The following is a 22156-nucleotide window of genomic DNA, read 5'->3' on the forward strand; positions in this document are numbered from 1 at the left end:
CTGTCCGTCCTAGCTTTTAGCTTCCACCTAACTCCCTGAGCTCCTGAATGACCTCCCCACCCCTCTTCCTACCTATGTCGTTAGTGCCAATGTGCACCACGACTTCTGGCTGCACACCCTCCCCCTTAAGGATTCTGAAGACACGGTCCGAGACGTCTCGGACCCTGGCACCCGGGAGGCAACAAACCATCTGAGAGTCTCGCCCATGTCCACAGAACTGTCTGTCTGTCCCTCTAACTATAGAGTTTCCTATAACTAGCGCTCTCCTCCTCTCCCCCTTTCCCTTCTGGGCCTCAGAGCCGGACCTCGTGCCAGAGACCCGGTCGCTGCAGCTTACCTCTGCTAGGCCATCCCCCCCAACAGTACCCAAAGCGGTATACTTATTGTTGAGGGAAATGACCACAGGGGATCCCTGCTCTGCCTGCTTCCTCCCCTTCCCACCTCTCACTGTTACCCAGCTACCCCTATTCTCTGGCATAACTATGTCCCTGTAGCTTCGATCTATCACCCTCTCAGCCTCTCGAATAATCCTCGGTTCATCCAACTCCAGCTCCAGTTCCCTAACACGGTCTGTGAGGAGCTGGAGTTGGCTGCACTTCCTGCAGGTGAAGTCGGCAGGAGCATCGGTGGTCACCCCTACCTCAAACATTCTGCAGGAGGAACATTCCACTGCCTGCGCTGCCATAACTCTACACATAGTCTCCAAAACAAGAACACTAAGTAGCTTACCTGTTCAGCCGACTGAGTCCTTTTTTTTCGGTTAGAGGAGGAGGGAGGGTGGGAGACACTCGGGTTCCTTCTCCACTCAAATTTCTTACCTTCCCAGAAGCCTCTGTTGACGACTTCTGGGTTCCCGCTCCTAGTTGAAAAAAAACACAGACTGCGAAAAGAAAAACGTTAATTTAAATTGGTCTCCGCTTACCTTCCGGCTCCCCTCTCTGTGCGCCCGCTGTAGCACTGAGGTCAAAACCTCAGAGGTGCGCGCTTTTAAATCAAACTTCTTACTTTCCCAGAAGATTCCATTGACAACTTCCGGGTTCCCACTCCCAGTTGAAAAAAAACACAGACTGTGAAAAGAAAAATGTTAATTTAAACTGGTCTCTGCTTACCTTCCGGCTCCTCTCTCTGTGCGCCTGCATAGGGATCTCCCTGGATCATCTTCTTTCTTTTTACTCTGAATATGTTTCATATGAAAAGGTACCTTTGATAGAGAGTGTTTCCTAATTTCTTGGAGAGCAATATGTTAATTCTCTATGCATTACTATCTCAACAGCAGTTGCTCTATGACCAATTTTCAAAAAATCCGCACATTATACCCCCCTGCAACATCAGATCATCTCATTGGTTTGATGTTAGCAAAACTAGATTGTGTTTTAGTATCCTGGGGCATAATTTAAATTTGAATTGTTGCCAAAACAGCAACCAAAACTTAGGTATCCATTTCACAGTGAAATGTTTCATATTTTCAATTTTACAGTACACTCTAGGACTGTCATTTAGTCATATACACAGATGCTTGTAATCTCTCAGTTCAGAACAACATTCTCTCTCTCTTAAAGTTATAGTACATGCCTTCAACTTGATAACAGTACTGGCTCAAACTATTGAACCTCTTCTATTGAGAAAATCCATCCATGCACAGGATCAACCCACTAAACCTTCTCTGGACTACTTCTTTTGCCATTATATCTTTTCTTAGATAAAGGGACCAAAACTGTTCAGAGTATTCTAGACGTGGTCTAACCAGTACCTAAAGTAGTTTTGAATGACTTCTCCTTCTCTATTTCCATTACCTTTGAAATAAAAGCCAACATTCCGTATGCCTTTCCTATTACCTGCTGAACAGATATGTCAATATTTTGTGATTCAGACACAAAGTTCCCCAAATCCCTTTGTTCCATCTTTCTGCATTTTTTCTCCCCTCTATTCAGCCCCTCTATGCTTCCTTACATTTTCCCAAATTACATGCCATCTGATAAGTTTTTGCCGACTCACTTAACGTGTTTGTATCCCTCTGCAGACAGTTTGTATTGTCACCTATTTTCATGTCATCCACAACTTGGTGATAGTACATTCATTTCCCTCATCCTCACCTAGTGATGAATTCATGACTTTGTTACCACTAGACAATGATGAATGTGTTTGTGACTTTTTTCACAAATTCTCCACCACGTCCTCTTCAGTTTTCATCCTAAGCTGCCTAATTTACATTGGTTCCTAGTTATGTAAAGTCTTCATCTTAAAATTCTCACCCCTATTTTGTCCCTCCTGAAATAACTCCACAGAGGTTGAAATTCCATCACCAAATCACTCATTATTTGCACATGGAGAGTCTTTGACATTGATTCAGCTCCCTCAGAGCCAGCTCTCAGACTGAACAGGATGGCTGATACTCCGGTATATATATCTGTCACCAGGACTCTCTGATTATATCAGATTAACAGCCCCAAACATGGAACTCATATTCTATGAGGTCCACCTGGCTGACATCATTACAGTCACTCCCCCGCCTCTGAGTCCAAGGACATAGGGTGGTTCTTTTCTTCGAGCTCCTCCTGGAGCATTTTCGCACTGGGTCAGATTCCTCCAATTGTGTCTTTGATATGAGTGGCATGTAATGCACAGTAGCTCACTTCTTGAGCCTGGAGTGTCTTGAAAGAAACTCATTTTCTTCTTCAGGTGCCAAAGACATCAAAGCAGCAACATCTGCCATGTCCATCTCAGTTTCCAAGGTATCTTCAACTCTCGACGGAAATGGATTCCGTAAGAGTTGAAGAGGAGCCAGGCACGCTATGCTCCTGCACCGTTTGCAGCTTTCATATAGTTCACCTACTTGTTCAGGCCAGTCGCACCTACCTGAACTTTATATGTCACTGGACCTGACCATGCTTCGACCATGCCTCTCATCCGTACTGGACCATTCCTGTAGTTCCTACACTAAACTTTTTCCCCTGAAATAAATTGTTGTTATCACTTAATGGAGTCTCCTGCATGACATTGGCATCCCTGATGCCATTTCATCCTCCTCTCCAGGTCTGGGAAGATCAGATTTAACCTGGTGCGGAGTCTTCTGTCCATTAGGAACTCTGCTGGAGCTATCCCTGTCATTGTGTGATGGGTGGTCCTATAATCAAATAGGAATTCTAGCAGTTCGGTATCTACTGGAGTTGTAGGTCATTTCTTTAAGCTTGCCTTCAAAGTTTGGACTGATCTGTCTGCCAGGCCATTGGATGATGGATGGTATGGAGTTGACCTTATATGTTGAATACCATTTGACTTTAGGAAATACTCAAATTCCCTGCTGATGCACGATGCCCGTTATCTGTGACCAACATTATTGGAAGTCCGTGTATTGCAAAACTGCATGCAGTTTTTCTATCATCGTCCCTGTGTTTGCCACATGAACTCTATGCACATCCATCCACTTTGAATGGGTGTCCACAATGACAGAGAACATTGAGCCCACAGAAGGACCAGCATTGTTGATGTGTAACTGAGTACAGGATTTATCTGGCCATTCCCCATGAATGTAGGGCACCTGCTGGCAGAAAGTTGTGTCTTTGTTGGCATTCTGGGCACAATCCCACCAATGCAGTTATATCTGCATCTAATCCTGGCTACCAGACATAACTTCATTTTGGAAACCCCTGGATTACCCTGGTAGAGTTCAGCCAGTGGTCTTTGCTTGGGACAATCACTCTTGCTCCCCATAATAATATGCCATCTTCTACTGTGATCTGGTTTCTCTGGGTCCAGAAAGGATTTGGTTGTGGTTGAGATGGCCCTTTGGTTTCCCCCATCACTACCAGCTGTTGCAGTTTTGCCAGGACTGGATCTTTCTGTGTCCAAAGTCTGATATTGTCAGCTGTGACTGGAAGCATGTCCAGAAAATTTAAAACCATTATGGACTCTTCCAGTGGTAGTACCACTGGTGGTGTATCTGCTCGTGGAAGGCAGCTCAATGCATCTGCATTTGCTACTTGGCCTCCTAGATGATGTTCCAACTTGCAATTAAACATAGTATTAGAGCCCACCACTGAATTCAGACTGAAGCTATAGGATGTGCTGTCTTGTCCTCTTTAAATAGACCCAGCAAGGATTTGTGACCCGTTACTTTTACAAATTTACATTCATAAACCTTCCATCTCTGTCTGGGCGTATTTCCACTCTGTATTAGCCAAAGTCTTAGACGCATATTGTATTAGGCATTTCTCTCCTATGAGTTAATAGTACCCCAATGTCATGTGGGAAGCATCACATGTCAATATCAGATCCTGCTCGGGATCATACTGTGTCAATTGCTTAGAGAATGATAGCTGTTTCTTCACTTGCCTAAAAGATATGGCTTGGCTCTACAACCATTTCCATGGCTGACCATGGCTGGAAGAGTTGATGCAAAGGTGCCAAGATGGAGGCCTGGTTGTGTAACAACTGTCCATAATAATTTACCAGCCCAAAGAAAGATCTAAGCTCTGGTACAGACGTGGCAGCTGGGGCGCCTTTGATAGTCTTCACTTTATCTTTCAACAGATGTAATCTGTTCTTGTCAACTCTGTGGCCCAAGTAGGTTACTTGGAGTGCCTGGAACACACATATTTCCCTTCAAAAGCATATGCTCACCTGAGAGAAATGTCTAAAGGTGATTTTCAAATTCTCTAAGTGCTTTATTAGCATGTCATCTAAATAAATAGTGACCTAAGGTAGACCTTGTAAAATGTTCTCCATCATCCACTGAAAAACTACACAGGCTGACAATTCACCAAATGTCAGTCTCATATATTGGTACAAATCCTTAAGGGTATTAATTGTAGCATATCGGAGAAACCTCATCAACTGTATAAGTACACGCAGCTCATGGCCAGCTTTGAAAGCCAGCCACCCTGCCAGGTTTGCATATAAATTCTCTATGTGAGAGGTTGGATATTTATTCAGCTGCAAAAAGTGGTTTACCATTTGTTTAAGTTTCCACAAAGGCAAACCGACCCTTCAAGCTTCAAAATCAGTACAACCAGTGCTGCCCATTTGGCAAACTGGACTGGTCTGATGACTACTTTGCTTTCCAGCCTTTTCGCTTCTGCATCTACTTTTACCTGTACGGCAAATGGCACTGGGCAGGACTTATAGAATTGTGGAATTGCTTCCTGGTCAAGGTGGCCTTGACTCCAATGCTAGTCCATAAACCTTCCTGAAAATCTTCCAGGTACGTATTTAATTAGTACTTCACTCAGGCAGCCATTTTCTCACCAAAAAATTCTTGAGCCCATTGAGGTGAATCTTTCTCAAGCAATTTCACCCATCAAGGTTGGGCATGAGCCTTTTCCTACATCAGTGATAACGGAACCAGCTACTTCTCATAAGAGACTAGGACTGAAGTTGTACCCTTAATCTGTAAAGATTCCCGAGTGTAGGTTCTCAGTTTAGCAGAGGTGTTGCGCAAACTTAAGGGTTTGGAGTCCAGATCATTTAACCAGACTTAACATTTCGGGTCAAGAGACTTGATCCAAAACTTTAACTCTGATTTCTCTCCACAGATGCTGCCAGACCTGCTGAGCTTTTACAGCAATTTGTTTTTGTTTCTGATTTACTGCTTCCGCAGTTTTTTCAGTTTTCATTTAACAAGACGTTTATTTTGATTGATTCTGATTTGGATGTTGCTAAGCGATTTAACTGTTCCAAAACAGATGTAGGCGTACTTTCCATGGTGTGAGTTCTCCTGGATTCTGGCGTATGAGCTGTATAACTCAATTTAGGTCTAGTGTGACCCTTTTGCTGTCTTGAGCCAGCACACTGGCAGCAACCACAATGGCTTGTCGGCCCACATCCTGAAGAAAACATTTTTAAAAGCATCCTCTGCACTCAATGTGGCCTTCTCGATATTGGGGAGACAGGCCGCCTACTTGCGGAACGTTTCAGAGAACACCTCTGGGACACCCGGACCAACCAACCCAATCACCCCATGGCTCAACACTTCAAATCCCCCTCCCACTCCACCAAGGACATGCAGGTCCTTGGCCTCCTCCATCACCAGACCATAGCAACACGATGGTTGGAGGAAGAGCGCCTCATCTTCCGCCTAGGAACCCTCCAACCACAAGGGATGAACTCAGATTTCTCCAGTTTCCTCATTTCCCCTCCCCCCACCTTGTCTCAGTCAAATCCCTCGAACTCAGCACCACCTTCCTAATCTGCAATCTTCTTCCTGACCTCTCCGCCCCCACCCCACTCCGGCCTATCACCCTCACCTTGACCTCCTTCCACCTATCGCATTTCCAACACCCCTCCCCCAAGTCCCTCCTCCCTACCTTTTATCTTAGCCTGCTGGACACACTTTCCTCATTCCTGAAGAAGGGCTTATGCCCGAAACGTCAATTCTCCTGTTCCTTGGATGCTGCCTGACCTGCTGCGCTTTTCCAGCAACACTGAAGTCAGTCAATATAAACCACCAAAGCAATGTGAAGTAGATAGAGCTGGTAGCTAAAGGTAGTGAGCATTAAGGAATTCAGCTAAGAGCTTTAACATGTGGTAATCCATTTTTAAAAGCAACCATACAGGATGCTTGGGTGTCCCTGTGCACAAAGCAACCTGATGAAAGCATTCAAACCATAGGTGTCCCTGAGCTCCAATGTAAAGTGCAGAAAGTCTGGAGTAGTGGTTGGATTTTCATGTAAACCCAAGGACAGGGATGATGATTTGGTGAGGCTAGGGATTGGCTGCTGTCATCTTCATTGGACAAACTGTTGAGGAAGATGGTGGCTTTGGAGCCAACAGGAACATGGTTGTGAAGAAACAGTTACATGATGGAGTCCAGAACTAGAGGACATAGGGGCGGCACACTGGCTCAGTGGTTAGCACTGCTGCCTCACAGTGCCAGGGACCCGAGTTTGATTCCAGCCTCAGGCAACAATCTGTGTGGATTTTGCACATTCTCTCCGTGTCTCTGTGAGTTCCCTCTAGGTGCTCCGGTTTCCTCCCACAGTCCAAAGATGTGTAGGTCAGGTGAATTAGCCATGCTAAATTGCCTATAGTGTTAGGTGCATTAGTCAGAGGGAAATGGGTCTAGGTGGGTAACTGTTCGGAGGGTCGGTGTGGACTGGTTGGGCCAAAGGACCTGTTTCCATACTGTAAGTAATCTAATCTATAGGTTCAAATCATGTTGTAATCTAATCTAGAAACCAAATGGTCTCTCAACATCTTATTAAGTGTTAAACCAAAATCACATGCTTAGCCTCGTCAAAAATCCCAATATGGATTCCCATGGTTCTCAAATTGCTAAGTAAAACCAATAGCATCTCAGAATTAGAGGAGGCGTGGGTCATAATATTCCTTAATTAAATCCATCAACTCTTGAAAGGTTTCAGTATTTGGTGCCTCAGGAAAAGTTAGGCTCCGAATACTTGAAACAGCTGTGGGTCCACAAGCTGTCAATTGCTTTTCATCTGTCCCAATATCAATTGTCCAGAAAACATAATGCATTTTTCCACATACTGGGCCCAGTCTTCGACAGCAGGATTGAATGAGTCAAGCTTCCCAAATAATGGAATGATGGCAGAAATGCTTATCCCAACTCAAAGTCGACTGTTACGACCATATTTCTTCAGGAGTGTGCTTTCCTCTTGTCACCACTGAAATAACTCCACATTTGCCAGTATTCGATCACCAATTCACCCTTTATATACACCTGAAGAGTCCTTCATTTTGATCCAGCTCCTTCAGAGCCAGCTGTCAGAGTGAACAGGATGTCTGACATTCCTGCTCTTATCTGTCAGCCAGGGCTCCCTGGTTGGACCAGATTAACAGCCTCAGTCATATTCTATGTGACCTAGTTACAATCATTACATGTCCATGGTTTCACTTGTCTAGTCTCCTGCAGGTCCACAAATATCTAATTATCTGAGCTCATTTAATTATGGACTCTTTGGCAGTCCCAGTTTCATTCAGTCCACCATTGATGTCCACGCCTTCAGGTGCCAAAACTCTATGGTCTGGAATTCTCTCACTACACCGTTTTGCCTCTGTCATCTGACCTGATGTCTCATTTTGTGACTCAATGTCATATTTTGTTTCATCCGAAGTACTTTGGAGCCTTTAGTTAGAGTCATAGAGATGTACAGCATGGAAACAGACCCTTCGGTCCAACCCATCTATGCCAACCAGATATCCCAACCCAATCTAATCCCACCTGCCAGCACCCGGCCCATATCCCTCCAAACCCTTCCTATTCATATACCCATCCAAATGCCTCTTAAATGTTACAATTGTACCAGCCTCCACCACTTCCTCTGACAGCTCATTCCATACACATACCACCCTCTGCATGAAAAAGTTGCCCCTTAGGTCTCTTTTATATCTTTCCCCTCTCATCCTTAACCTATGCCCTCTAGTTCTGGACTCCCTGACCAGGGAAAAGACTTGTTGTTTACCAGAAATGTAATGGTAAAGTAGTGCCATTATAGAAATGGAGTTGCCAATGATTTCATTTACAAGGATAACATTGAGTGTAACAGTGACAGACCTTTCGAAATTATATGCATCTGGATGATTCCAGGTTCTTTGTATTCCTTTACAAAATGTTCTGTGTGGCCTTTGCTGCATTTGTTTGTCTCATTGCCCTCGAGACCGTAGTCGTGAGCTGCCTTCTTGAACTGCTGCAGTCTATCTGAATAAAGAACATCCACAGCACTATTCATAAAGGAGTTCCTTTGACTCAGTGACAGTGAAAGAATGGCAATATAGTTTCACATCAGGATGGTATGTTACTTGGAGGGAAACCTGGTGGTGGTAGTGTTCCAATACACCTGCTTCTCTTTTCTTTCTGAGTAATTGTGGTCAAGGCTTTCGAAGGTGCTGCCTCAGGAATACCTCGGGGAGTTGGTGCAGTTCATCACACAGATGGCATACATTGCTGCAACTGTGTGCTGGTGTTGAAGTCACAGAATAGTGAAGGTATTGATGGGTGCCAATCAAGCAAGCTACTTTATCCACAATAGCGTTACGCTTCTACAGTGGTATGGAGCTGCATTCATTCAGGCAATGGTTACCATAGGGACCTCGATAACATTAGATAAATGGGATGACACAAATTAATCAAGCAAATCATTGACATTTCCTTCAGTACAATCAGTTTTCTTCGTTTGGCAGCAGTCAATTAATTATAGTATTGAAACCAAAAGAGAATTGAATTTCACAAGCTTCTCCAAAGACAAGATAGTTGTGGAAAGAACAGCTTTCTGCTCTTCTACATTGCTGCTTACGTAATCTGTGAGCTCTTTGAGAGGACCGAATTGATTACCTTCCCAAGGGGCTCAATTCTTCATTTGAGAGTAGGAGACTCCTTGAAGATATTTGCTCCAGGCCTTGTTAGGCCTTCTCTTGCATAGTCCTCCTCCAACGTTCAGCAGTTTTGGGGCAGGTGCCAAACTAGTGCTTGCTGGCATTACATACCCACCTTAGTCATTCAAATAACTCCATCATTGCAATTTGGGAAATAGACTACAGCTACCAGTATGTGTGGGTGGCAGTTCTGTTCTGCTGCTGAATAGTGGGTGGATATCCCCTGAGGAATTTCAGTGCCTGTATAGAATGTTATCCAACAGTGTGCGTATGTCAGTATGTGGTAATTGTGACGAATGAACATATAATAAAGCAGCAGTATAGCAATAGTTTTATTTTTGGTAGGTATGATTTTATCTGCTCCAACTTCCATAATGTTCTTATAGTCGAACAATCTCCAGAGTTGGCAATTTAATCGAATGTCAGTACTATATGAATACAAATAGTTCTTCTACCACGCGATGGTTGCATTATGTGTGACCCCACGCTATATAAAATTCATGCAATAAAAGTAGCACTTAAAGTATTGCCGATTCCATCGCGTTATAGCCAACACACATAATAAAAGTTTGTGCTTTAGAAACAGCATCCCCATTCCTAAATCACATTACAGACAAGTCATGTTGAAGAAACATGCATTATAACAGAATGACCTGTACTGCAGAAGGAAAATTAATGTTGTCTATTGAAATAATCCACTCTGGTAGTTCTATCTCTCTCAATTCAGTGATAATGAGGCAGCATTATTGGAGGAAGAGGAAGTGATGTCAACAAACTGCTGAATGGATTCAATCAACTCCTTCAGCAGATTGTTGAAATGTTTCTTGAGAATGAAACAAGACATATAAATTCTATTAGTGATTGAATTGTTGGGAAATAATTCAATAATCTGGGCTGCATTTTAATGGTCAGCTTTCAATAAATTACACTTCTTTTGAACATTCAAAAGATTACAGCATCTGGGAACCCACTGCATTGTCAAAGGTAAAATGGTGCAGTTCAAGGAAAGAAACCTTATGACATGTCTCAATAAAATGGTAGGATGTGAATTTGCAGTTTGTTTTTTTTTCTGACCAAAGTGTAGACTGGTGAAACAAATCAAGACACTTCAGGCCAGTGCTTCTTAAACATTTTTCTCCATTGTGGATCCCATTGTTAAGCTTGAAAATCATTGTGACCCCTCAGTGAGACTGGGGAAGTGGTGTGTGGTGACTGTGGGAATACAAGCCTGTTAAACTGGGAGTGCAGCTCAGTCAGAGTTTCCCAGTGGCCATTGCAATCACAAACTTTCAGCTTGTGATCCCACTTGGGGTCCCAGTCCCCATAACAGGACACCCCGATTTCGGAGCTGGCCACAGCAGACATGGCTGGAAGGTTACAGTTTTCTTCCTGGTTTGGGGAGAGACAGAAGTATGAAAAAGGCAATATTTAAAAATCAACGAGTAAGGAATGCAGTGGTAGAACAGTTAATTTGTCAAATACTGTTCAGTATGAATAGTTGAGAAAAGGACACATTGTAATATAACAGTTGAAAGGGATAGTGGACAAATGCCAAAACTTCACGAGACATTTATTGAACTGCTCTGCACAATAGGAACAAGTAAAATGGTGGGATTCTTTCAATAATGCCTCCATTTAGCCTCTATTTAAGTGGTGCCCTTTCAGTACAGAGGAAGGGCTTTTTATTTCACACACCACATAGGCTCAGAGGGATTTGGTGCCACGTTTGAGACTTTCCCCCACCCTCTTATCTGTCACCAACCTTTTCTTTAAACAGTGTTTTCAGCTACCAGGAGATCTGCAGTTTAAGATACACAATTTTCCATTGTTTTGGCTACAGAATTCAAGACTGCTGTGATAATGGAAGGAAGGCGTTTTATTATACACAGCCTGATGAGTCAGTTGGGCCTCTGCCAGAGGCATCAAGTAGAGCCTTTGTCAGAGTTTCAGTTGCCCATCTTTTCCCACTAGTTGAGTGGGAATAATCAACGTTTGAAAAACAAGTGAGGAATTCCCTTTTTAACTAGTTTGTGTAGGCTGAATGCAAAAGCATTAAATTAAATCCAGTTTTTGATCATTGTCTTTTTATCACTGTATATTGACTTTATAACACAGGTTATGAAATTAGTGACATTTTAAAAGCATACCAACAAGTTCTCATTTTAAAGTATTTGCCTCCCACTTCTTTTACTTGTGTATGCATAGTCCCTGAAAGTACAAATCATTGGCATATCTCACCTATTAATTAACTCCCTGTGCCTACTTGGTGTCACTCCTTGGTAGAATGGTTATGCTATTGGCCATTATAGGGAATCACTGTTGCAAAGCTGTGGTTAAAATAAAATTGAATCAACTTGTTCAGAGATGTTATTATATACCTCCGGAACAGGTGGAACTTGAACACAGGCCTCCTGGCTTAAAAATAGGGATACTACCATTATCTTGATATTATGTCAAAACTAAGGAGAAATTTAGTGGCCTAGTTTTAGTGATTGTTGAGTATCATTGCCTATAATAGGAATATCAACTAAACTGGAATAACAGAGGGGTGCTGTAACTTAAGGAAATGTTGGGCATGCTAGACTTGTACCCATTGGAGTTTAGATGAGTAAGATGTGATATGACTGGAACATCTAAGGTGCCACCGGATCTTGACATGGTAGATGTGGAAAAGATGTTTCCTCATATGGCATATTCTAGGACTGGAGGTCACTATTTAAAATTTAGGGGTCATCCAATTAAAACACACATGGTGGGATTTTTTTCTCAAGAGTATTGAGAGCCTTTGGAACTCTCTTTCTGAAAAGGCAGTGAATGCAAAATTATAGAGGCATAGAGAGTCATAGAAATGTACAACATGGAAACATACCCTTCGGTCCAACTCGTCCATGGCGACCAGATATCCTAAATTAATCTAGTCCCATTTGCCAGCATTTGGCCCATACCCTTATGCCTATTCATATACCCATCCAGATGCATTTTAAATGCTGTAATTGTGACAGCCTCCACCACTTCCTCTCGCAGCTCATTCTATACACGCACAATCCTCTGCACGAAAGAATTGCCCCTTTGGTCCCTTTTAAATCTTTCCCCTCTCATGTTAAACCTATGCCCATTAGTTTCCGCTACCATGGAGAAAAGACCTTTGCTATTCACTCGGTCTATGCCCCTCATGATTTTATAAACTTCTATAAGGACACCTGTCAGTCTCCAACACTCCAAGGATTATAGCCCCAGCCTTTTCAGCCTCTCCCTATAGCACAAAATCTCCAACCCTGGCAACTTCCTTGTAGATTTTTTCTGAGCCCTTTTAAGTTTCACAACATCCTTCCTATAGCAGGGAGACCAAAATTGAATGCAGTATTCCAAAAGTGGCATAACCAATGTCCTGTACAGCTGCACTATGACCTTCCACATCTGTACTCAATGAACTGACCAATAAAGACAAGCATACCAAATGCCTTCTTCACTATCCTGTCTGCCTCTGACTCTTTCAAGGAAATATAAACCTGCACTCTAAGGTCTCTTTGTTCAGCAACACTCCCCAGGACGTTACCATTAAGTCTTGCCCTGATTTGCCTTTCCAAAATGTAGCACTTCACATTTATTTAAATTAAACTCCATCTGCCACTCCTCCGCCAATCTGATCAAGGACCTCTTGTACCCTGAGATAACTTTCTTCGCTATCCACTACACCACCAATAGTCAATAGGTGCAGGAGTAGGCCATTCTGCCCTTCGAGCCTGCACCACCATTCATTATGATCATGGCTGATCATCCTCAATTATCAATTTTGTTGTCATCTGCAAACTTACTGACCATCTCTCCTACGTTCACATCCAAATCATTTATATAAATGACAAAAAGCAGTGAACCCAGCACTGATCCTGTGGCACACAGTTGGTCACAAGCCTCCAGTCCAAAAGCAACTCTCCACCAGCACCCTCTGTTCCCTTACCCTTGAGTCAATTCTGTATCCAGATGGCTATTTTTCCCTGTATTCCATGTGTTCTAACCTTGCTAACCAGTCTACCACGTGAAACCTTGTCAAATGTCATATGAAGTCTGCATAGATCATGTCCAACATTCTGCCTTTATCAATCCTCTTCGTCACTTCTTCAAAAACCTCAATTAAGTAGTGAGACACGATTTCCCATGCACAAGGCCTTGTTGACTATCCCTAATCAGACCTTGCCCTTCCAAATACATGTAAATCCTGTCCCTCAGCACTCCCTTCAACAACTTGCCCACCACCGATGTTAGGATCACTAGTCTATAGATCCCTGATTTTTCCTCACCACTTTTCTTACATAGTCGCACCACATGAGCCAACCTCCAGTCTTTTGGCATCTCACCTGTGGCTATTGATGATACAAATATCTCAGCAAGGTGCCCAGAAATCACTTCCTTCGCTTCCTACAAAGTAATAGGGTATGCCTGATCAGGTCATGGGATTTATCCATCTTTATGCATTTCAAGATGTCCAGCACCACCTCTTCTATGATACAAACATTTCTCAAGATGTTACTATTTATTTCCCCAAGTCCTCCAGCTTCCATATCCTTCTCTACAGTGAATACAGATGCAAAATACTCATTTAGTATCTTCCCCTTCTCCTGCGGTTCCACACATAGGCGGCCCTCCTGAATATGTTTAAGGCAGACGCAGATAGACGTTTGTTAAGCAGGGGGATTATTGGAGTAGGCAGGAATGTAAATTAGGTAAAAATCAATTACATCATCTCAAACATGATTTGATTAAATGGCAGTGCAGGCTTAAAGGCCTGAATGGCCTACACCTGCTCCTAATTCATATGTCTATGTGTATAACAATATGGGGCAATCCTAAATTAATTTTCTTTTGAAGAATGAATATTAGTCATAGTTAACTTCCAAAGAGAAAAGAAAATCTCCCTGATGCTGATCAAATTAAAACTGCAGCATATTAATCATCCCTTGTGAGTTACATAGAGTGTTACATGACAATGTGCTGCAGTGGGTTGATTTGATTTGATTTTATATATATTATTGTCACACATAAGAAGATAAGTGAAAAGTATTGTTTCTCATGGTAACTGGACAAATCATACCTTACAGAAGGACATCAGGGTAATAGAACAGAATGCAGAATATAATGTTACAGCTACAGAAAAATGCAGGGGAAGATCAACTTGAATATATGAGAGGTCCATTCAAAAGTCTGATAACTGAGAGGAAGAAGCTGTTCTTGAATCTGTAGGTATGTGTTTTCAAACTTTTGTATCTTCTGCTTGATGGAAGAGGGTGGAAGAGAATATAAACAAGGTGGAGGCGGGGTCTTTGATTATGATGGCTGCTTTTCTGAGGCATCAGGAAGTATAGATAGAATCAGTGGATGGGAGGCTAGTTTGTGTGATGGACTGGGCTGCATTCAGAAGTCTCTGTAATTTCTTGTGGTCTTGGGCAGAGCAGTGGCCATGCCAAGATGTGATGCATCTAGATAGAATATTTTCTATGGTGCATCTATAAAAATTGATAAGAGTCATTGTGGACTTGCTGAATTTTCTTAGTCTTCTGAGGTAGTATAACCATTGGTGTGCTTTTTTGACCGTAATGTCAACATGGACAGACTGTTGGTGATATTTATTCCTAGGAACTCGAAGCTCTTGACCATCTCCACCTCAGCGTGTTTGATATACACAGAGGTATGTCCTCCAAACTGCTTCCTGAAGTCAATGACCAGCTCTTTCATTTTGATGACAGGCTTAGACTATAGTGCTGTGCTGTATGACATAAGACCATGAATATAGAGATAAATGGTGGAATGTTCTTATCATCTTGCCTAGCACTGGAGAGGAACCAGCATAGCCTATTTCCAGGAAGTCTCGCTAAGTCACCCATTAGTCAGGTAGTGACCTGGTGATATACCCATTCACATTTGGGTTTAATACCAGCAGTGGCGAGATGAAGTCCTTATGTTGTCCTTAATTGGCCACCAAAAGGTCACAATTGGCATTGGGGCAAGAACCTCAACTTGGCATACATTCTGTCAATTCCCCGCAAAATCTTACATGTTTTGATAATATCACCGCTCATTCTTCTAAACTCAAATAGAGATATAATTTTTCATCATAAGCTAATGTCTCCAAATCTCAGACATCAGCTGAGTGAACCTCTTCTGAAATATTCTGGTGCATTTACACCTACCCTTAAATAAGGAGACCAAAACTGTACACAGTGCTCCAGACTTGACGTCTCCAATGTACCATACAACTAGAACAAAATTTAATTCATATTACATTCCATTCCTCTTGCAATAAATACCAGTATTCCATTTGCCTTTGTATTCTCAGGCTGTATCTGCATGCTAATGGTTTGTGATTTATCTGCTGAGACACCCAGGTCCCTCTGAACCTCAGCATTCTGTAATTTCTATTTAATAAAGTTGATTTACAAAGAAATGTGTTTTCTTTTCCTGTCTCAACAACTGACTTGGATCCACATTGACACTCCCTCCCTTGCTTCTGCATTCAAACTCTCCAAGCCCATTTCTTCATTAGAAAAAGTCAGAGAATGTACTGACAACAAACCCATTTCCTGTTTGGAGATATTGGCTTTAGTTATATTTGTTTTTTGCCTGTTAGTATATATAAGTCTGTGAGAAAGGACAAACGTTGTTTTAAGGTATGTAAAAGAAGATACATTGGTCTGAGTATCTAGGCCAGCAGCCAACTTATGTGAGCATGTGAATGCAGCGTGGAGGATCTGGTACTGACAGCATGCTTGGCATTTGCAGTTTTTCTTTGAACAGGCTCTATGCCAAGTATCCAGAGTACACAAGAAAAATATATAAAAGCAAAATACTGCAGATGCTGAAATTCTGAAATAAAAGAAGAAAATGCTGGAAGTATTCAACTGATTTGTCAACTGCTGTGGCGATGTTTCAAGATTGTGCTATTTCATGGGAAGTTAGAAGAAGATTGACCTGTTACATTGAGACAGGGACATCCTGAATTCAATACCTCTGTGATACTGCCATAAGCATATAGTAACTTGGAATCTTATGATGTACATTGGAATCGACTAAAATTTGGGCTTCCATTGAGCCATGTATCAAGCTGTGCTGCAGGGTTCTCACACACTTCCCTGTTGGCAGAGTGACCTAACCAATGTTTCTTAATGAAACTTCTAGTGGTGAAAACTGAGTAGCTAGTAGCTTCTGGAAGTGGAGAGGGAAACCTGATAGCACTTGATGTGGGCGCAACATTAGATATTGCATGTTTAAACCAGTTATACACCTGATATGCACAAATGTACACACTTTAAACATGACTGTATGCTCTGTAATACATCAGGAACTGTTCATGTGAATATAGGACAGTTACTGCATGGAAGGAGGCTATTCAGCCTGTTGTATTGGTACTGATCCTCTGCAAGAGATACTGAGAACTCTCATTGTCCAATCCATTCTCCATAGCTCTGCATTTTTTTATCTTCAGGTGCTGAACTAATTCTCTTGCAACTGAATATTCATAATTGAATTTGCTTCCATCGCACTCTCAGGCACTGCATTCCAAACCTGAGCATTTGCTGTACAAGAAAGTGTTTCCTAAAAAAAAGTGCCACTACTTTAAACATCTCTATCAAATCTCTTCTCAACATTTGTTTCTCTGAGGATAACAACTTCAGCCTCTCCAATCTATGCCTATAACTGAAACCTTCATCCTTGAAAATATTCTTGTCAATCTTTGCTGCAGTCTTTCTTTTCTGCAGTCTCTTTAAAGCCTTATTAAAGCATGGTGTGCTTTATTTGAGCACAATACCCCAGGTGAGAGAAAACTAGTATTTTATTCAGATTTATCAGAGATTCTTGCTTTTGTACTTGATATTTATGAAGCCAAGAATGTGACATGTTTTTTAAAACCACTTTATAAACTTGCTCTGTTATATTTAAAAAAACATGTTTATGCAACCCACAGGCCATAATTTTATGGGACAGTGTATTAGAGCACAACAACCTTTACTGATTGGAATGAAATGAAATGGAACCTGACTAGGATGCAGACACACAATGGGGAGAAAAAGTAGATAAGCAACACAGTTCCTGACATCAACAGTGCAAATGCTAAAGTCAAGACAAGGTACAGGAAATTTAAAGTAGCAATAATGGGGTTGCGTGTTTTCTCAGAATAAAATTAATTATGATATTGTGACAATTTTCAGACAGGAGCAGATTATCTAACATCTAGCTTTCTGCAAGTTTATTATGAATGGGACTCTGGAAGCTAGCATCACTATTATGGATGAAGACAAAGCGATAAGAGAACAAAAATCTTTTTTAATGAGACATTAGGATAGGTTGTATTTTCATCATATAGGATAGTCATAAAACAAAGAACTGCAGATGTGGGAAATCTGAAACAAAAGTAGAATATGTTGGAGAAACTCAGCAGATTTGGCAGCATCTGTAGGGAGGGAAAAACAGAATTGGCATTTTGAGTCCAGTGATTTTTTTTTGTCAGAGCTGTTTTGATGAAGAGTAACTGGATTCGAAACATCAACTCTGTTTTTCTCTGTACAAGTGATGCCAGACCTGCGAGTTTCTCTACTTCTTTGTTTTTGTTTGGTAATGATGTGAGCATCTAACTTGCCCTTTCTTAAGACTTGTCAGACTTTTCATCCATTTATATCTCTGCTTTCACCTGAAATATTTTAAGTATTCAGACATGGTCATAAATCTACCCCTTCAAAATAGATAGATATACTGGGATATGCAGGAAAATGTATGCAAAATGAAGGGATAGTGTGCCATGATATAGAAGACCTATCAGATTCTATTGCCATTGTAGTCAGCAGACAATGGTGCATTGAAATTCAGTGACAATTTTGAGTTATTTGACATTTTTAGTGTTTTACATGAAGGTAATAGTAAATTCAAGGCTATGTTAGCATTCTGGTGATGAATTGCCTGTGGAGTTTACAAGCTGGTTTTGAAACTTAGCAAAACTCTTGGCCTTGCATTAATGTAGGTTAAACTGCACAATTTATTCCTATCTTCAGAATTAATTTTAATTGATTTTGTTATTGCGAGACAGACAACATTATAAAAGAAGAGATTTATAGTGACGTCACCATAATCCTTATTTCATAGTAGTTTACTCTCAATTTGTGATCCTTTTATCAGATTTGCATCACAGTAATTAATCAAATGTGGAACTGGATGTCAGATCTAAGTCTTTCTCATAACTGAGAAGTGATCTTGTCAAGCATGAATTGTTGCATGAACCTCCTTATGAAGTATAAATTATCCATTTTATCTGTATTGGCTGAGAAGTTTAATTGGATATTTTTAGTTTGAGCTTGATTTGATTTATTCTTGTTGCATGTACCAAGATACAGTGAAAAGTGTTCTTCTGCGTGTTGCACAGACAGATTGTATGATACAAAGTGCATCAGGATTGCAGAACAGAGTGCAGAATACAGTGTTAGAGTTGCAGAGAATTTGCAGAGAGAGATCAAAATTAACATTTGAGAGGTCTGTTCAAAAGTCTGATAACTGTGGGGAAGACACTGTACTTGATTCTGTTCATACGTGTGTTCATACATGTGTTTATATCTTCTGCGTGATGGAAGAGGGTGAAAGAGGGTAACTGGGGTGGGATGGGTCTTTGTTTATGTTGGTTGCTTTACTTAGGAACAGGAAGTATAGATTAAGTCAATGGATGGAAGGCTGATTTGCATGATGAACAGGGCTGTTTTCATGATTCTGAAGTTTCTTGTGGTCTTGGGAAGAATGGTTGCCACACCACGCAATGATGTATCCAGGTAGGATGCTTTCTGTGCAGTATCAATAAAAATTGTTAAGTGTCTTTGTGGACATGCTGAATTCGTTAGCCCCCTGGGGTAGTAGAGACATTTCTTGACTGTTGCATCGACATGGGTGCATCAGGACAGATTGTTGGTGATCATTAATCTCAAGAACTTGAAGCTCTTGACTATCTTGACTTCAGCACTCTTGATGCAAACAGGGGCGTGACCTCTACTCTGTTTCCTGAACTCAATTACCAGCTCCTTCATTTTGCTGATGTTGATGGAAAGAGTGTTATCTTTACACAATGCCATTAAGCACTCAATCCCTTCCCCGTATCCTGTCTCATTATTGTTTGAGATCTGACCTATGACGGTGGTGTCATTAACAAACTTGTAATTGAACTTGGGGCAGAACTTGGCCACACAGTCTTAAGGAGTTTTGTATTGTACACAGTCTTGCAGGGCACCGGTGTTGAGGATTATGGTGGAGGAACTGTTGATGCCTATTCTATGTCTGCATAACTTCAGTGAGGTGTACGCTGTACTCATTCTCAAAAACCTGACTGACTATCTAAAATGTGTTCCTCTCTATTTTGTTCTACCGACTCTTGTCAAAGGGATGCAACTGCTGAAAGGAGATCTGCTTATAAGCAGCAGGTGCTTCCTTCCTGCCCGAATTTAAATTGCTTAATCTCTCTCTTTGCTGTGCTTATGTGTAGTAAATTGCAGTCTTTTATTGCACGAGCATTGTATAGAGAAAAGAAGGATGCAATTTGCCAAAGATTGAATTTGCTGCTCTCAGAGGAGCCAGTAAAGGGTGTTCATTAGGACATAGAGTGTAGGTGTATATGAAGTTCAGAGGCTAATTATTTTGGTTCTAGGAAAGGAGATAAAATCAGCAAAATGAAGCACCACTTCCTGGCTGCTAGGACACGTAACCTGTAAAATATCATTTACAGTACCATGACCTAAGAATGTGTATAAATCTTGCTCAGTTTAGTGAGAATCATACATGCAGCATCCAAAATGCCTGTAGGTGTCACTGTTCTCAACTACTGTATGGTTCATCATTACTGTTTAAAAATTTTTAAAACTTTATTTTTATTGGAAAAATAGATTTTTTAATATTACAAGTATAAAACGATACAATTCAAAGCAATACAAAAAGAGCAATCCAAATAAAAAAACAAAACCCCAATCCACCCTCATGTACAAATATATAAACATATATAGAAAAGTATAGAATTAAAAAAACCTAAACTGGCAATTTAATTAAATAAGTAAATAACCAACAACAAACTAATAAATAGTAATAACTCAGCCCAGCCCAATAAAACACTCATACTTTCACAGTTCCTCCTCCCTGGATATTGGACTCGTGAAACACAATCGTTACGGCTATATAAAAGCCCTTGTTAGTGTGGCAGATAAATCTGTGTCAAGGTATTTCAAAAAGTGCTGCCATGTCTTATAAAAATGCTCAGTTTTCTGGTGTACCATATTTGTGAGAAAATCCAGGGGAATATGCTCCATAACAATCTTCTGCCGACAACCCGACAAGCCGGGGGGCTGTGTTCAGATATCCAACCTTACAAGATATTCTTTCTTGCACAGAATGTGAGTATACTGAAAAGTTTTGTCTTATGCACATCTGCAGGAAATACAGTGGGCAGGCTCAAAAGGAGAGAGATATGGTCCTTCTCCACCCTTACACCCAAAATCCTCTCCATTGCACCTGCCACAGCATTGCAATATGTTTGAAGCCTATCGCAAGACCAGAGACAATGGGTAAGAGTGCCCGTACAAACCTTGCACTTGGGACATGCTGAAGATACCCCTGGTTTAAATTTTGTCAAATGGTCTGAAGCCAAGTGAACCCTGTGGAGAATCATTAACTGTAAAGCATGGGTCCTATTGCAAATTGGGTATCTTCCTTGCATTCTCCCAAATATCCTCCCATGCCTCTGAGGAAACTTCAACACCCAGCTCTCTCTCCCACACCCTGCAGAGTTGACCAAACTCATCTGAGGGGGCACCCCCCAATTGATGATATAAACAACGGATGGAAAGTGTACCCTTGGCACTTAGCACCCCCCTCTCTATGTCGGATATGTAAGGACCAGTGAAACGTGTAGTCCTTTTTTGAATAAGATCCATAACTTGAAAAAAACGAAAGTGGTCTCTATTAGATAACTCGTATTTCAGTACTAACTGATCGAAGGACATCATTACGTCTCCCTCAAATAAGTCGCCCATGCAAGACACACCCCTAGTTTGCTGTCCTCATTTTGTCCAAAAACAGCAAACTGGTAAGGGGGCACCTTGCCTGGGAGGCTTTGATATCTAGCCATATTGAAAGAGGATCCCCACAAACCCAATCACTCACATAGGACTAAAGCAAGCTTAATTGGTAATTTTTAATGTCCGGAAGGTGCACTCCCTCCAATCTGTGAGGCAACTGCAGTTTCGTTAATTTAATGAGGGACCGCTTACAGTGCCAAATAAAGGAGTTGAACCCTGCTGTTCAGTCTCCTGACAGTTCACTTATTGAAAATCAGGCGGCATCCATATAGGGTAGAGCAAATGGGGGAGAATATTCATCTTAACAAGCGTTATCTGACATAACCATGAGACTGGAAGTGCCTCCCATCTTTGAAGATCTTGTTTAATTTTTCCAAATGATTAGATAAAATTGGCTTTGAACAGCCAATCCAGAACTGGAGTAATGAATATGCCCAAATGCTCTGTGGCAACCTAAGTGGGAATCTATAATCACCCTCTAGACTTAGCTCCTTCATAAGACCATCATAGGCATAACCTCTAATTTTGCAAAAATAACCTTGTACCCCCAAAAAGCAGCAAACACGTGAGTGCATTGTATCAGGCGAGGCACTGAAACTGCTGGATTTGTCAAAAAAATTAAGATATCGTCTGCATTAAACAAAATCTTACGTAATTTTGACCCCACTTCTGGAGCTGATATATTGTAATCCCCATGAATGGCCTCTGCCAATTGGTTCAATCACCAACATAAAAAA

Source organism: Chiloscyllium punctatum, chromosome 7 (genome assembly GCF_047496795.1).
Source record: "Chiloscyllium punctatum isolate Juve2018m chromosome 7, sChiPun1.3, whole genome shotgun sequence".
NCBI classification, from domain to species: domain Eukaryota; kingdom Metazoa; phylum Chordata; class Chondrichthyes; order Orectolobiformes; family Hemiscylliidae; genus Chiloscyllium; species Chiloscyllium punctatum.